At 45.6% G+C, this 18,824-nt stretch overlaps 1 pseudogene; it reads left to right on the top strand.

The window, feature by feature from the left end:
• The window catches only part of LOC133244033 (adhesion G protein-coupled receptor E2-like), a 50,078-nt pseudogene that overhangs the window by 10,063 nt on the left and 21,191 nt on the right, over positions 1-18,824 (top strand).

Genomic DNA, 18,824 nt, shown 5'->3' on the forward strand with positions numbered 1-18,824 from the left:
AAAGGATTTTATTTAAGAAACTGATTCATGAAGTTGTGGAGGTTGAAAAGTCCAAAAATCTCAAGAACCAGCAGCACACTGGAAACCCAGGATGACCTGATGTTGCATCTCACGTTCGAGGGCCTCCAAAGAAGCTTTTTTTTTTTTTTTTTTCTTCAAGGAGGTCAATATTCTTTTTCCTCTTCGGCCTTCAACTGATTGGATGAGGTTCACGTAAATTATGGAGGGTAATGTGCTTTATTCAGAGTCTACTGATGTAAATGTTAACTCAGAAACAGACTCACTGACTTAGAAAATAAGCTTATGATTACAGGGGGGACGTGGGGGATGAGAGATAGATTGGGAGTTTGGGATTCACATGTACCCACTGCTATATTTAAAATAGATAATCAACAAGCACCCATTGCATAGCATAGGGAACTCTACTCAATATTCTGTAATAGCCTAAATGCAAAAATAATTTGTAAAATAATAGATATATGTATATGTGTAATGAATCACTTTGCTATACACCTGAAACTAACACAACATTGTTAATCAACTATGATCCACTATAAGATAAAGATGAAAGAAATTATTTTTCCTGCCAAACAATGCTAGTTCATGTAAAACCTTCACAGCAATATCTAGAATAGTGTGAGACCAAATATGTGGGTACAGAGGCCCAGTCACATTGCTACATAAAATTAACCATAATATCAACTAAACCTTATTAGTCTTCAGTCATCTACAACTGAAATAAAGCTCATGCCATTATGCTATTTCTACCATTGCGCTCATTTGATCAAACCAGTCAGTGCTAAAGACAATCAACTCTGAATATTCTTTGAAAGAACTGATGCTGAAGCTGAAGCTCCAATACTTTGGCTACCTGATGCAAAGAGCTGACACACTGGGAAAAAAACCCTGATGCTTGGAAAAATCGAAGGCATGAGGAGAAGGGGGCAATAGAAGAGGAGATGTTTGGATAGCATCCTTGACTCAATGGACATGAGTTTGAGCAAACTCTGGGAGGTAGTGGAGGACAGAGAAACCTGATGTGCTGCAGTCTATGGGGCCACAAAGAGTTGGACACGGCTTAACAACTGAAGAACAACTCATTTTGCATTGGGGAAATTGTGCTTCAAAGGACAGGTGACATTTCCAAAGACACGTGGCTACCAAGTGAAAGTTTGTATGCAGATTTGGGCCTTAAAATCCAATCTCCACCAGGATCCTCTATCACATAACAGTGTTGAAATGGCAGTACAGCCTGAAGAGGAATTCTTTTTTATCTTTGCCTCAGAAGAAAGATCCTGTAAAGCACAGAGCTCTGAAAAGATTTTTCTTAGGTTTCAACTTTTCACTTGGATGGGATGACAGACTGGGCACTGTTTGTAGGGTAGATTTGATCCCTTTACACCCACAGTGGTTTCATATCACAAAGCCTACTGCTATCAATGATTCATTTCAGGCCTGGACTGAAATCAAGGAGAGGAGCTGTGACCTCAGTGCACTATAGAAAGGCCAGGAGCTCATCTGCAGGGAACCATAGCAGCCATGGCTGCTGAACCTAGAGAGGCCACTTATCCACGGCAGACTGGATCTACCCGCAGATACCTTAGTTCTCATATCTACCTGTCCTCACCCTCTCCTGATTCCAGGGTTCCATGTCCTGCTGACATCATCATGAGGAAGAGCTTGGACTGTATAACTCCAATCTTGGACTGCAATATCCATGCTCTTCCTATGTGTCCTGAAATATGTAACTTCAACAGGAGAAACCATCCTGGAGAGAAATCCAGAGAGATTTCCGCCATTGCCAGAGGATCAAGAATCTGAGTATGGGCAAAGGCACCAATCTGAGGACTTTCTTCCTCCTTCAAATATGCCTCCTCATTTGGGAGAGGTTGGAGTTTCTAAGATGTGTCCTTGTCATCAGCTCTCTGTGTATACTCTGTCCCTTTACATCTAGCACCTGAGGTTCCATGAGGGCTGTGCCTGTCAGTAACTGATTCCTTGTGGAGTCCCAGGAGATGCAGGGGAAAGGCAGAGTCCTCAGTTCTGTGCAAAGCACAGGAACCTTGGGGAGGCTGCTGGAAAGTGGTGGGCAGTGGAGACACCACCATCTCCCCAGGAGGCAGGGGCTACATGGAAAGGGTTGAAATTGAAGCTCCATTTTCCTATCTTTATCATCTCTGTCTTTCTGCCCCAGGACTCTTGGTGCTGCTGCTGTTCCCAATGGGACCTACGGCCCAGAACAGTAAAGGTGAGTCTGGGGAAAGGTGGAGAATGAATCCCAGGGTCTGGGTTCTCTCACCGACAAGGGAGAGAAGGAAACTTATTTTTCAAGTGAGGTTCAGAAATGGTTCTCTGGGAAAAAGAGAAGTTGTTTCTTCTACCCAAATGCCCAGAGTGTCCTAAGCTTTTCCCCTTTGGACAGCATTGTCTCTCCCCCTTCCTCCCTCCCTTCCTCCCATTCATGCTTCCTTCCCTTCTGCCCATGAACCCCCAGATGATAGCTTTCTTTCATTCTCTGGAACTTCTGATGACGGTCTCCATCCCCACTTCTGCCCCCCACAGCCTGCGCTCTGCGATGCCCTCCAAACTCCTCATGTGTCAATGGTACTGCCTGCCGCTGTGCTCCAGGATTCATTTCTTTTTCTGGGGAGATCTTCACGGACCCCTTGGAAAGCTGTGATGGTACAAAGACTTGGGGTGGTGGCAGGACATGCAGAGAATGTGGGGTACATCCCAGTACCCATGGGAGACATGGATATTCGATGGGTGCCTCAGGCTTTGTCCTCAGAACTGTCAAGCAAAAAAAAAAGAAAAACAAAAAGATACAAATGTGGAGAGATGAGACATGAATAATCCTGGCTTCCTGGAAGAGCTAGGTCTTCAGAAGTCTGGAATCTGAGCCTCAATTTGTCCTTTCAGGACTGAGGAGGGAGATTCAGAACTTCTACCCACTCCCCACTTCAGCACTGCCCACTGTGTCCCAATCTGGGGTGCCAGTCAGAGGGCTAGGAAGATCAGAGCTGACTGCACAAGCTTCAGGGATGGCTTGTTCCAGCTGCATCCTAGACTCAGCTATATTGACCAAGAGTCTAAATCATTCCAAAAAGACATGGATTACATATCAGGCCCAGTGCTGCAGAGTCAGGTAGGGGATGGGGATATCTGTCTTGAGGGGACACACATCTTTGGGAGGTGAACCTATGTCCTGTTGTGTTCCAGACATCAATGAGTGTGGACCGCCCTCACAAGTGGACTGTGGAAGTTCAGCAGACTGCCAGAACACGGAAGGGGGCTACTACTGCACATGCAGCCCAGGATATGAGCCTGTTTCTGGGGCAATGATCTTCCGGAATGAGAGTGAGAACACATGTCGAGGTAAGAATGAGGCTGCATTTCCTGCCTCTCATTTTTGACGTTTCACGGCTGAAATGCTGAGTCATTTCTGAAGCATCCAGGGGACAGGACCTTGGTTACAGGTGTAGCACCCAGGTCTGAGTTGGGACAGTTTACAGATACCTGTCCCACCCGCACAGAGAGGCAGATGGTACGAGCCAAGGACCCAGGTCCTGGCTTTGCCACCTGAGAGCTGCATGTGTGACACTGGCCAGGACACTTTTTCAGAAATCACTGTTAACACGGGAGATGTGATAATATTATTGTGATTTTCTGTTTTCTTTTTTAAGTACCCCTATCTTGCACAAATAAAAACAAAAGCAACTTTGCCAAAATCACTACGTGACCTTGGACAACTTAATTCACCTCTCTCTGTGCCCCAGCTTACCTGACTATAAAAAATGGGGGCAGGAGGAATTATGGTGTTTACCTCATAGAATTGCTGGAAAGGTATATGAGGTCAAAAAGCACAAAACACTGATGGCTGTTGGGATTTTAAATTTTCGTCATCATGATCTAACATACCCTCTCCATGATGGGCATCCTTGGGGGCTCTGCCCCAGGTGGGTGCTCAGGAGCAGCTGTCCTGCCCACTGTCTCACCAGGACCAGGAGGAGCATGGCCTCCACACATCACCAGGCTTTGCCCCACTTCCAGGGGGAGCAGGCAGGTAGGGAAAGGGGCAAGGGGCCAGCAGTGGGTCAGACAGGACTCCAGAGAGGGGTCCATGAAGAGGGGTACACCTGAATACTGAGGGTGAGGAGGGGAGGAGAGAGAAGGTGGGAGGTGAGAAGAATGCTGAGCTCAGGGTACAGAGGACTCTGAAGAGGGTTCTTTGACCACCCTGCTACAGGGAGAAGAGCCAGCAACTGTGGGCCCAGTCCCTTCCCTCCTGCATTGCAGACAGAGGGCAGCAGAGCCTCCCTAGTGGGAGGGAAGAGGGGACCTGCATCTGTGTGGAGTCCCTGCTAGCCTATAGCAGCCTTGGTGGGTGGCTGTTGTGCTTGGACTCATGACCTGGTCAGAAGACAGAGCCTTCAGTAAATTAGTAATGGTCCCTCATCTCCAGGCCTACTGTGTGTTTGGGGAATGGAGACTGAGTTGACCTTCTGCCCCCAATTTGCCTCATTGGCCAGATACTCTTGTGCAGTAAGCAACCTGCACAACTGCACATGGTGATCATTGATCCCACTCAGTGTGTCTGCACTAAGGGGGCTGCTCACCCATTGTTGTGAGACCCTCCAGAGACATAGATGTAGAAGACTGATGTGGGAGGGGATCTCAACAGACCTCAAGGTGGATGACAGGGAGAGAACTACCTGCTGGTTTGCATCAAAACCTTCTGCCTGAAGACCTAGATGTCTGACAGGCTCAGCTGAATTGTCTTACTCTCCCCACCTCAGTATTTCAGCCCTCACTGCACCCAAGTACCTGTCCATCCATGTTCAGGACTTGAGGTCTACTATGAGAAGAAGACCTGGGCTGGGTCCCTGGGCACCTTGTTCAACTTTTCCAGGCATCAGACGGCTGTCCTGTGTGCCCATCTAGTCTCCCAACCCTCTCTGAACCCCAAGACTCAGAACCTCTGCAGAGGGTCTCTTCTGGATGTTCAGAACATCCCACTGTCACATGGCCTCTTATTTTCTTAAAACAAAAAAGAAAGCGACATTCAAGATACTTAGTGTGGTCACAGCACCGTGTGTTCCAGAACACTATCTGTCCTCATTGCCACTGTTAGTGCTCTCTGGGAGAAGACCTGTCCCCAGTGGGGCTTCTGAGACCCCAGATCATGGTGGACTCTGGGGCCCCATCCAGAAATGTGAGAGGAGGAAGACTCAAGGAATGCTCCACTGTCCCCAGCCATCACTGACCCTGCCAGCAAACTGTCTGGAGAAGTTGCCTCCTGGCACCCTGATGCAACATCTCAACTGCTCAGCTTCCATTTATTTCCCCATCCAAGGCTCCACCTGACCCTCTCCCATAATTTCAGTTCATGGGCCTGAGGTAGCTCTGATGACTGGGGCCTGGGAGGATGTTGTGTCAGGGGTGTGGCAGGGTGACATCAACCCCCAACTCACTGGAAGAATCAAGTAAATGAAGAGGTTTCCATCTGGTCTCAATGATAAGTTGTCACCAGGGACCATTTCCTCTGATCTGACCCTCTACTAAGGAGATCAACCCAGACTGCACAATGACCCAGACCATGTGAGGACAGAAGGTAGAGGCTGAGCCCCACCCAGCAGTGTGCACATGTCCACATATCTAGTGGGAGGCCAAGTGTCAAGATGGCAGAAACACCTGCCACCCTTCGCCCATGAGCACCTTCTCCCTGCTCCAGCCACCCAGCCCTCGCCCATCATGAGCCTTGCTCAGCTGTGGATTCTCATCACTTCCTAAAAGTCTGGGGTATGCCTTCATGGGAATCAGATAAAGGCACCTTCACAGCCCTAAAGCTGACTGGCCAGACATCAAACCCACTGTCCAGCACAGCCTGGTGCCCACTGAGCTTCCCTGGTAGGTCAGAGGTTAAAGCGTCTGCCTGCAATGCAGGAGACCTGGGTTCAATCCCTGGGTCGGGAAGGTCCCCTGGAGAAGGAAATGGCAACCCACTCCAGTATTCTTGCCTGGAGAATCCCACGGACAGAGCAGCCTGGTGGGCTAGAGTCCATGGGGTCACAGAGAGTCAGACATGACTGAGTGACTTCGCTTTCACTTTCATTTTCTATGCAACTGCCCACAAGCCTCATCCTTGAGCTGCATGACTCAGGGGTGGGTCTTCGTCCATGTCCACAGAGCTGGAGTCTCAGAGTTAGCATGAATGGAAAAGCACTGTCCTGCCAGGGTCAGCAAGATCCAAGTAGAACTCAGTGGCAGCATTTGCCCTGGGGAAGTCAGGACAAAGTGCATCACTGGGAACCAAGATGGGCCCTGCTCAAGGAACAAAGCTGTACTCGGTTACCAAGAAGACCCACCCAGGCTTTTGTCCAAATCTTTAGCCTTGGACATGGGCAGCTGTGATGCCCCCATCCCAGCTGGGTTATTCCCAGGGAGGCTCACGGAGTCAGAGATAGCAGATTGGGTAACTGGGCCGCTTATGGCCACTTCTAGACAACAGAACTTCCGGGTCACCATGCTCATCCACAGCATAACTCAATATGAATGAGGAGAGGCCCCCACTCACCAAGTAAGAGAGAGCAGGCCCTTCTGGATGCTTCTATGCTGAGAAATGTGGCTGACATCCAGACCAGAAAGCTGTCCATAGCAGCAGGTATCCATCACCCTCTCCTTCCCCTTGCAGAAGTGGACGAATGTCAGCACAGACCCCGAGTCTGTAAAGGCCTCAGTGTCTGCATCAACACCGAGGGCAGCTACACCTGCCAGCGCCCACCCGGCTTGGAGTTCAGCCCAGAGGACCCGAGGCATTGCACAGGTAGACCCTCGGAAGACAGCGTGAGGCAGGCCTAGAGCTGGGGAAGGAGCTGGGGTGGTTCAGGGACCCCTAAGAATGAGGGAGATGAGACTCAGGTTCCTGTGACACCAAGGGCCTGCTGGGGCCCTGCCCAAGGATCACCTCCTCAAATGGTCCCACCACAGACCAGGGAGACAGCAGAGCCTTCTGGGCCTGGGGTTTCTTTGTAGAGTTCCCTGCCCCCCAAGAACATCCCCAGACCTCACCCCTTCTGCATCTGCTACATTCGAGCAGAGGGAGGAGTCACTTCTGGCTTTCAGAGGGGGAACCTCGGTCCAGGGCTAAAGAGAACGTGAGTAAGAGCCTTGATGGGGAAGTCGAGCTTCCATGACTCAGTTTCTATCTTTGCCTCATTTTCCTTCTTAAAAATAGGGACAATGTCCCAGCTGGAGTCATCTTAAGGGAAGCTGCCATGACAAGCTTTGGCAATGAAGAGGCAGCAGCACTATGAGGAGAACTGTGTCTTCAGCACAGTGACGAGCTGGGAGACCTGGGCTACACAGGACTGGTCCTCTGGGTTCTGTTCTAATAAAGGCAGGGATGCAGCTCCAGATGGCAGTGGTGCCTCCCCCTCACCCACCGCATCACATGTGGGTTGTGATCAGTGCTACAGCCTCCCTGGTTAGAAGCCCACAGAGCCTCCTGCACCAGACATGAAGGGATTCAGCTTGGTCTGGGATTACACCTGCATCCACAAAGTTGTCCCCATCCACCCTGCAGGGAGGATCTGAGCTTATGGAACTTTTGCATTAGAAAATGCTATCACACATTTGTAACCCAGCAGGCCAAGTAACTTGCAGAGAGAGGGTGTCCTCAGAGCGCAGCGCTAAGAAATCTGAGAAGGGGCTTGAAGAAAGGGTGCAGTGAGTGAAGGGGGGTAGCTCTGATCTTCTGGCTTTTTCCTCAGATGTGAATGAATGCACCTCTGGGAGAAACCCATGCCACAGCTCCGCCCACTGCCTCAACTCCGTGGGCAGCTTTGAGTGCTGCTGTCACACTGGCTGGAAGCTGATCCAATGGCCCAAACAGCACAGTCTGGTTTAGATTGTTTAAAGGTTTAGAGCTCAGGGGCTACACTCTTAGAGACCCTCACTCAAAACATCTAATCACATACTCAAGGGTACCCACAGAAACCAAACAGAAAGATCACTGGGGGTCCCCTGCTGTGTAAGGTGTTACACATTTTGAGGCTAAATGTGAAAAGGATCTTGGAGGGGTGGGGGGTCCTAGAGAAGGAGCTGGGGTACCAAGCAGAAGGCTCCCAAGGACCCCAGGCAATAGCTAATTACCAACTGGAAAGAGGATATTTCAGTATTTTCACAAATGTACTTGTCTCATCTGCTGTCTGTCAGAACTTTACACACTTCCTATATATATTTTCACAGCATCCACTACTCAAGGATGTGCTGTCCTTGATTCTAGGAGGTGGTGTCACCTCCTGGGGAACTAATATGGGAAAAAAGAGGGGCACAAGGAGGACAGGGGATTCACAGGACTGAGGCAGAGTCTGACCCCCTCCTTCTTGTCCCCAGATGTGGATGAGTGCAGCTCCGGGCAGCATCAGTGTCACAACTCCACCGTCTGCATCAACACTGTGGGTTCATACACGTGCCACTGTCGCCAAGGCTGGGAGCCTAAACCTGGATTCTGGGATAAGCAAAGGAACACCATCTGTAAAGGTACCTGTCCTACCCTGATCTAAGACCCACCCACAGCAAACACAGACACTGCCACACCTAATGAGTTGCTCACCTGTCCCCTGCAGAGATCTCCTTCCCCACCTGGACTGCTCCCTCTGGAATCAAGAGCCAGGTGAGTGGCCCCAAAGGGACAGGCAGCAGGAAATCTCTTCGCAAAGCCCGTTCATTTCCCCCAAGCTCCCACACTCACATGAGGCTCTCTGACCACCTTGTCTTCTCCCCTAGGCGCTCTCTCACTTGTTGAACAGAATCCAGGATCTGGGCAGAAACTTCAGTTCGGCCTCTGTCCTGAACACTGTTTGGGTAAGGGCCGGACCCAAGGGAGGCAGGCAGAAGCATCCCATAGAAGCCTTGGGAAACTTTGATCTGGAAAGGGACACCCCAACAACAATGGCACACTCTCCCACAGGGTGGGTGGGAAGAGTGGACACGTGTAGTGACTACTGAACACCATGGCACACCTACTAATGCCCTTTCCTTTCTCTACTTCTGGATATTGGGTTTACATCATCCTTGACACTATTGAAAAAGCTTGACCTCTGAGTGGCTGGATTGCAAGAGCGAAAATCACCCAGGAAATACCACCCAGTACCACCTGTATCACACAGACAGTCACTTTGGTCTGTTCTCTGTGACTGGGTCATAACTTCATACAGCCTCTCAGATGCATGGGCTACTGGCTTTGTGTCCCCATCCCCCCAGGACCTCGTACAGGAGACGGGTGATTTGCTGGAGACCCCTGGGGACCTGAAAACCCTGCCCTTCTCAGAGCAGCACTTTGTGGTCACTAACCTGCTCTTTGGCCTGGAAAATGTCCTGAGAGGGGTGAGCAAGGCACTGCCTAAAGGGTCATTTACCTTCAGTTCATCTGCAGGCATAGGTAAGTCAGTACCCGAGTCTGACCACAGGTTCCTGCTTCGCTTGTTCCCTGCCTCCTTGCTCTTCCAATCCCACTAGAGCAAAGTGACCATGCCTATATCTCCCTTTAATGTCATAAACAAATTAAAATAAAAGGTTAAGGGCAAAATCGTTGAGAGGGATTAATAGGTACAAACTTGTAGTTGTGAAATAAATAAAAGGATGTAAGGTACAGAATCTGGGGAAGGAAATGGCAACCTGCTCCAGTATTCTTGCATGGGGAATCCATGGACAGAAGACCCTGGAGGGCTACAGTCCAGGGGTTTGCAGAAGTCAGACATGACGTAGTGACTAAACCACCACCAACGATGTTCAGCATAGGGAATGTAGTCAATAATATATGGAAATGAGTGGTAACTAGAGTTAGTGTGCTGATCATTTTGTAATGTATGATAATATCAAATCATTGTATTGTACATCTCAAACTATTATAATATTCTAGTTCACTTGCACTTCAGTGAAAAACAGAGAGAAAAAGAGGTTAAAAATAAATGAAAAACTAAACTTTCATTGTAAAATGAAGTATCAGCAAAGGAAATAATTATACTGAAGAATTTATGATAAAATATAAATGGCTTCAAAACAAGACCACCTGCTGTCTCAGACGGTAAAGAATCTGCCTGCAATGCAGGATACCTGGGTTCAATCCCTGGGTCAGTAATATCCCCTAAAGAAGGAAGTGGCAATCCACTCCCAGTGCTCCTGCCTGGAGAATGCCAAGGACAGAAGAGTCTGGTGGGCCACAGTCCATGGGATTGTGAAGAGTCAGAGAAGAGTCACTAATACTTTCACTTTCTTTTCAAAAGAAAACAAGTATTAAATTTGGAAGTATATAAATCTAATATTATTTGCTATTTAAGTCTGATTTGTTTTATTAAGTTGAAATGCACTTAATATAAATTCACCATTTTAACCAGAGTGTACAATTTGGAGACATGTAGTAGTGTATTCACAGAGGTGTATAACCTTCACCTCTATTTCTAAAACAGTTTCATAATCGTAAAGGTATTCTCTGTCCACTAAACAGTCACAAATTTCTCCTTTCCTTCAGCCCTGGCAATCAGTTATTGGTTTTCTGTCCCTATGGATTTCCATCCTGGATAGTTCCTATAAATAGAAATAAATATATTATATTTCCTATAAACATTTGGGTTGTTTCTACCTTTTGACTGTTGTGAACAGTGCTACTGTGCATATTGATATATAGGTATCAGCTTGAATATCTATTTTAATTCATTTGAGTCACAAAGCTAGGAGTGGTATTGCTGAGTTATGCAGTAGTTCAATTTTCAACTTTTTGAGAAACTACCTAACTATTTTTGCAAAGTGGCTATTTTTCCATTTTTCATTGTCAACAGCAATGTACAAGGGTTCCAGTCTCCTTATTGTCAGTGACACCTGTTGCTTCCATTTTTTTTCTGTCATTATAGCCATTCTAGTAGCTGTCAGGAGAGATTGCATCATGGTTTAATCTGCATTTCTCTAGTACCTAAGGATGTTTAATATTTTTTTATGTCATTGTTGAGCATTTTTGTACCTTTCTTGGAAATATGTCTACCTACTCAAGTCCTTTTGCCTATTTTTTTTTTCTTTTGCCCATGGCATGCAGCATGCAGGATCTTAATTCCCTTACCAGGGATTGAACCCAGGTCACCACAGTGAAAGCCCAAGTTCTAACCACTAAATGGCCAGGAATTCTCCATCATAATAATTAAACACATATACTATATAAAAACATAGAGTATATCTGTCTTATTGAAAAAGACCCTGATCCTGGGACAGATTGAAAGCAAAGGAGAAAGAGGCAGCAGAGCATGAGATGGTTAGATAGAAATCTATGGACTCAATGGACATGAATTTGATCAAACTCCATGGGTTAGTGAAGCACTGGGAAGCCTGACATGAAACAGTCTGTGGGGTTGCAAAGAGTTGGACACGACTTAGCAACTGAACAGCATGGTGTTATAGTCATCAAAACAATCACAATTACTAATCTAACTCCCACAATTCATAGAACTGTCACTGGAGGTGCAGGCGCCAAGCTACAGGAATATCACCTTGATTCAGAAACAGACAAAGATGCTGCTGACCTGGGATACAGTGCATGATTCTGGTGACTCAGGTAATGGCTGAGACAGTGGGTAAGTCTTCACTGTGTGTCAAGATGCCCAAGGATATGACAAATGGGATATTGAAGTTTAAAGGGAATTGTGGGTTATGGTGGGGCAAAAGGAAATAGTCCATCTGTAGAAGAAGAGGTATTTTCAGGCACTGCAAGATGTCAACCTTAGCTTTGTCCTGCAGGTCTTGCTGTGGTGGGCCTCCTGTCCACTCCAGGGATGGACAGATTCCTGGCGGAGGCCCCTCTGGTCCTGGATGCTGAGGAACTGACAACTCTACATGAGACACACAGGGGTTTGCTGCAGGAAACCTCCCACATCCTGCTGTCAGATGTCATATCTGCCTTTATCACCAACAAGGACACTGAGAACCTCAGGTCCCCAGTCACCTTTGTCTTCCAACATGTGAGTCCAGATGGAATGGAGTGGTGGGTGTGGAACAGGCCTGAGTCCTAGGCCCAGCCTTGGGCTTCAGGGGGCTGTGCCATGGGTGCATAAACTGTTTAGGAAAGCCCTTCACAAGCTAGCTTTGGGTCAGCATTTCTGAGCAACAGAACCCCGAACTCACACCCACTTCCTCTTCCTGTTAACACAGTTAGTGACCCCTGGGCCAAGAGAGAAGGTGCACTGTGTGTATTGGGAGCATGGCCAGAATGGAAGTGGCCATTGGGACACCAGAGGCTGCTGGGTGACCAGCACCAGAGACAATAGCACCACCTGCCAGTGCAGCCACCTCAGCATCTTTGCTGTCCTCATGGCCCACTACAGTGTTCAGGTGAGAACCCTCAGACAGGCAGCATCCAAGGGCTACTGCTGCTGCTGCTGCCTCATTGTAACATATTCCCCCACACACAGCAGCTTTAGAAACATACATTTATTATTATCTCACAGTTTCTTCAAGTTAGCAAATAGTCGTGGTTCAGATGAGCTCTCTGTTCAGGTTCCTACAAGTCTTATAAACCTTCCATCAGAAAATTGGAGTCGTCCCCTAACTCCCTGATTTCAGTTTCTGGTGTTAGTAAGACTGAGGTAGTGTTTTCTTTATCTCTGGCAGCAGAGAACCAGGCTCAGTTCCCATGGTTGCCTGCATTGCTTCTCATCTGTTGCTGTTGTTCAGTTGCTAAGTCATGTCCCACACCTTGCGACCCCATATACTATAGCATGACCCCCTGTCCTTCAGTATCTCCCAGATTTTACTCAGAGTCATATCCACTGAGGCATTGATGCCACCCAACCATCTCATCCTCTGCTGTCCTGTTCTCCTTTAGCCTTCATTCTTTCCCAGCATCAGGGTCTTCTCCAATGAGTGGACTCTGTGCGCATCAGGGGCCAAAGTATTGGAGCTTCAGCTCAGTCCTTCCAATGAATATTCCGGGTTGATTTCCTTTAGGACTGACTGGTTTGGTCTGTTTGATGTCCAAGGGACTCTCAGCAAGTCTTCTACAGCACCACAATTCAAAAGCATCAACTCTTCAGCCCTCAGCCTTCTTTCTGGTCCTAATTCTCCTCTGGGACCTCTCACAGTGCACCAGTGAATCTGTCTGGAGATCAGCAGCAGAAACTCCCTCATGTCAGAACTCTCTCAAACTCTGAATTGTTTTCTCCAAGAAGAGCCAACCTCTTCTGAAGGCTCTTCTGGTTACAACAGGTCTAACCAGGATAAACTCTCTAAGTCAGTTGATGGAGGGCTTGAATTTCACCTGCAACACTCTCTTCACAGCAGCACCTGGGTTGGCACTTGACTGAACATATAGCAGAAGATGGAGATGAGGGTGTGGTTGCCAAATTAAAATTCTGTTTACCCCAGGGGTCTTCACAACAGGGTGCTCAGGGGCTGCATAAAATATTAATTTTATGCTACCACCATTGTCAAAATATAGTAGACTTCCTCCATCAAGGGTTCAGTTCTAATCTATAATCATTGGGATGAGTGGCATCCAAGGCAGGTGGTTACTACCTGGACAGAGAGTGTCAGGTACAGACTCTGTCACACACCATCACATGGTGGGGATGGAGGGTGGTGCTTAGCATGAAATTTCATGCCTCTGTGTGCCTACTGTGATAACTGGGAGGCTGAGTCATGCACAGAAGTCTACAGGAAAATAAACCCTTGTGAGTTCCAGAGTTTGTTCTTGACTAAAGATTCTCCTGTCCCTCTGTCCTTCCAGGGACAGAATTCATCATTCAGATCCCATAAAATTCTAACATTCAGAAGCTGGAGAAAGCTATCCACAAATATACCAAATCTATCTAGGCCTTCTATTCTGATTTTTCTATGTCTAAAAATAAAAATGATGGAAGGGTCATTACCCAGAGCAGGAAAGCATGACTGTGGTCCCCTCTCTGCTGGGTCCCAGGAGGAGGATCCCGCACTGACTGTGATCACCTACGTGGGGCTGAGCCTCTCTCTGCTCTGCCTCCTCCTGGCGGCCCTCACCTTCCTGCTGTGCAAAGCCATCCAGAACACCAGCACCTCGCTCCACCTGCAGCTCTCGCTCTGCCTCTTCCTGGCCCACCTGCTCTTCCTCACAGCCATCGACAGAACTGAGAGCAAGGTTCGTATACTTTTCCAAAATACTCCTCCCCCAGGGGATTCTGATTCATGGAGCCACACTGCTTTGGACACTTTTATAAAATGACTTGGGTTTCAGGTAAGGTTAAACTGGTAAATAACCAGTCTCACATTGACTGCCACGACTAGAAGACAAAGACTCTGTTGACAACTCCTTCATATACATCAAAGTTCTCCCTAGGGCAAGTTATAGAAGTACCAGGGCCGTGCTCCACCCTGACAGTCCCTCCTGGTGGCACCTTCCTCCTCCTGCAGGTGCTGTGCGCCATCATTGCAGGTGCCTTACACTATCTCTACCTGGCCTCCTTCACCTGGATGCTGCTGGTGGGCCTGCACCTCTTCCTCTCTGCACGCAACCTGACGGTGGTCAACTACTTCGGTATCAACAGGTTCATGAAGAAGGCCATGTTCCCTGTTGGCTATGGAGTCCCTGCTGTGATTGTGGCCATTTCTGCAGCATCCAGGCCTCATCTTTATGGGACTTCCACCAGGTAAATTAACTTCCAACTGTTCTTATCTCTCCAGCACAATCATGTGTTGTAGAACAAATGTAGTATTTGACTATGACAGATCACAATATATACAGACACTAAGTAATAATCCCTAGGTCATCTTTGGTAGAGGATGATAATAATTAAGGAGAATGCCTTCAACCTCTGTTTGTGAAATAACAAAGAGGAAATCAAAGGAAGTGCTTAGGGCATCATTTAGAAAAATATAGCCTGCTTTTTTATCCTAATTCTATAGGATGTTTCAAATTTTCATTTGTAATAGTAGACGCTGTAATTCACCCCACTTTACAGATAAGTAAACTGAAGCACAAACAGTTTAAGTAAATGCAGAAACGTGCACAGTTTAATTCAGTTTAGTAGGTAGCCAAGCTTAATTCAAATTCAGAGTCAAGATTCTTAGCTTACACTTTTATTTTCAGCTTTTAATACTAGACTTACTGTTTTTGCATTTTTGTTGACATATGCTACATATATTGTAGGGCTTCCCCTGTGGCTCAGCTGGTAAAGAATCTGCCTGAGATGTGGGAGACCTGGGTTAGATCCCTGGGTTGGGAAGAAACCCTGGAGAAGGGAAAGGCTACCACTCCAGTATTCTGACCAGGAGAATTCCATGGATTGAATAGTCCAGGGGATCACAAAGAGTCAGACATGACTGAGCAACTTTCACTTGCTCACTGCAAAATTCACCCTTTAAAAGTGTACAAATCAGTGGTTTTTAGAATAGCCACAGGGTACTGCAGCTATCATCACAGTCTAATTTTACAACATTTTCAACTCCCCAAAGAAACCTCATACACAATAAAATTCATTTCTCATTCCTTCTACCCACTCCTCTGCCCCAACCCCTGACAAATGCTTATCTACTTTCTGTCTCTATTGGATATTTTACATAAATGCAATTATGCATGTGGTCTTTTGTGGATGTTTTTACTTAGCCTGAAGTTTTCAAGGTTCATTCATATCGTAGTATGTATCATGACCTCACTTTTTGTTGTTGTTTTTGTTGCTATCATTTTGCAAGTAATATTCCATTATATGGATATGTCACATTTGGTTTATCCATCCATCAGCTGTTAGACATTTAGCTTATTTACCTTTTTGTAAAGCTATTATGAATGAGATCACTACAAACATAAATGTACAAGTTTCATTTTTCCTGGTTATATATCTACTCTACAAGTAGAATCCTGCGGCCAAATGGAAGATCTGGTTAGCCTTCTGACAAACCACCACTTGTTTTCCAAAGCTTCTGGACCATTTTACAAGCCAACTAGCAATATATGAGGCTTTCAGTTTCTCCACGTGATTATCAGTGGTAGTAGTAGTAGCAATGAGAATGGAGTCAAATTTCATTGTGGTTTCAATTTGTGATTTCTCCAATGACTATTGATGTTGAGCATCTTTTCACCTGCTTATTGACCATTTGCATATTTTCTTTGGAGAAACACATATTCAAATATTTTACCTTTTTTGAAACTTTTGACTTTATTAATATTGGCATTGAAAATACCAAGTAATGCCTTTTCAGAAAAAAATGGCATTGGATTATCATAAAATCGTGACATGAATCCAACTCTCAAGGAAGAAATGTCTACAAGGTCAAGATGATACTACAAAGCACAACAAAGCAGGATGTTATTGCAGTCAACAGGCAAAAAGTTAGTAACTTCTAGAATCCACTCCTTGGGCTCCTTAGAACTATGTACATATTTCTACACATATTTGAAGAAGATATCCACATATCCATCATCAACAGCGATATAGTTTTTGTTTCTACCTTATGGGATGCAGTCATCCATCTTAAGTGAAAATGATTTTCACTCTTCTCAGAATAAAAAGTCACATCCTCCCAAAGGGTATTATATTAATTACTGGCCTATATCAAGTATTTCATAATTTCTTTCATTTATTTTTAAACTGAAATATAGTTGATTTACAATTTCATGTTAATTTCTTCTGTACAACAGACTGATTCAGTTATATATGAACATATGAATATATACTCTTTTCAATATTTTTTCCATTTATGCATTTTTTTTAAATTGGAGGATAATTGCTTTGCAATGTTGTGTTGGTTTATGCCTTACAATAGTGTGAATCAGCCATAATTACATACATATATACTGCACCCCTTTGAGTCTCCCTCCCTTCCCCACATCCCACCCCTCCAGGTCATCACAGAGCACCAGGCTGGGCTCCCTGTATTAGAGAACAACTTCTTATCAGCTATTTGTTGTACACATGGTGGTGTATATATGTCAATGTTATTCTCTCAGTACATCCTACCTTGTTCTTCCCTCACTGTATCCACAATTCTATTCTCCATGTCTGCATCTCCATTCCTTCCCTCAAATAGCTCCATCAGTACTATTTTTCTAGATACTATATAACCACATTACTATATGATATTGGTTTTCCCTTTTTGACTTACTTCACTCTTGGTAACAGTCTCTAGGTTCATCCACCACACTACAACTAATTCAAATTTGTCCTTTTTTACAGCTGAGTAAGATTCCATTATATATTTATACCACAACTTCTTTATCTATTCATCTGTCAGTGGATATCTAGGTTGCTTCCATGTCCTGGCTACTGTAAATAGCACTGCAGTGAACACTGGGGTACATGTGTCCTTTTAAATTATGGTTTTCTCAAGGTAATTGCACAGTAGTGAGATTGCTGGGTCATATGTTTGTTTTAATCCTAGATTTTTAAGGAATCTCCATACCATTCTCCATAGTGTTTGAATCAATTTACATTCCCACCCACAGTGCAAGAAGGTTCCATTTTCCCCACACCCTCTCCAGCATTTTTGTTTGTAGATTTTTTGACGATGGCTATGAATTTAAGTGAGAAATAGACTTAAGGACCTAGATCTGAAAGACAGAGTGCCTGATGAACTATGGAATGAGGTTCGTGACATCGTACAGGAGACAGGGATCAAGACCATCCCCATGGAAAAGAAATGCAAAAAAGCAAAATGGCTGTCGGAGGAGGCCTTACAAATAGCTGTGAAAAGAAGAGTGACGAAAAGCAAAGGAGAAAAGGAAAGATATAAACATCTGAATGCAGAGTTCCAAAGAATAGCAAGAAGAGATAAGAAAGCCTTCTACAGTGATCAATGCAAAGAAATAGACGAAAACAACAGAATGGGAATGACTAGAGATCTCTTCAAGAAAATCAGAGATACCAAAGGAACATTTCATGCAAAGACGGGCTAAATAAAGGACAGAAATGGTACGGACCTAACAGAAGCAGAAGACATTAAGAAGAGGTGGCAAGAATACACAGAAGAACTGTACAAAAAAGATCTTCATGACCCAGATAATCACGATGGTGTGATCAATGACCTAGAGTCAGACATCCTGGAATGTGAAGTCAAGTGGGCCTTAGAAAGCATCACTATGAACAGAGCTAGTGGAGGTGATGGAATTCCAGTTGAGCTATTCCAAATTCTGAAAGATGATGCTGTGAAAGTGCTGCACTCAATATGCCAGCAAATTTGGGAAACTCAGCAGTGGCCACAGGACTGGAAAAGGTCAGTTTTCATTCCAATCCCAAAGAAAGGCAATGCCAAAGAATATTCACACTACTGCACAATTGCACTCATCTCACATGCTAGTAAAGTAATGCTCAAAATTCTCCAAGTCAAGCTTCAGCAATACATGAACTGTGAACTTCCAGATGTTCAAGCTCATTTTAGAAAAGGCAGAGGAACCAGAGATCCAATTGCCAACATCCGCTGGATCATGGAAAAAGCAAGAGAGTTCCAGAAAAACATCTATTTCTGCTTTATTGACTATGCCAAAGCCTTTGACTGTGTGGATCACAATAAACTGTGGAAAATTCTGAAAGAGATGGGAATACCAGACCACCTGACCTGCCTCTTGAGAAATCTGTATGCAGGTCAGGAAGCAACAGTTAGAACTGGACATGGAACAACAGACTGGTTCCAAGTAGGAAAAGGAGTACGTCAAGGCTGTATATTGCCACCCTGCTTATTTAACTTCTATGCAGAGTACATCATGAGAAACACTGGACTGGAAGAAACACAAGTTGGAATCAAGATTGCCGAGAGAAATATCAATAACCTCAGATATGCATATGACACCACCCTTATGGCAGAAAGTGAAGAGGAAC

Source organism: Bos javanicus, unplaced genomic scaffold (genome assembly GCF_032452875.1).
Source record: "Bos javanicus breed banteng unplaced genomic scaffold, ARS-OSU_banteng_1.0 tig00004450_1, whole genome shotgun sequence".
NCBI lineage: Eukaryota > Metazoa > Chordata > Mammalia > Artiodactyla > Bovidae > Bos > Bos javanicus.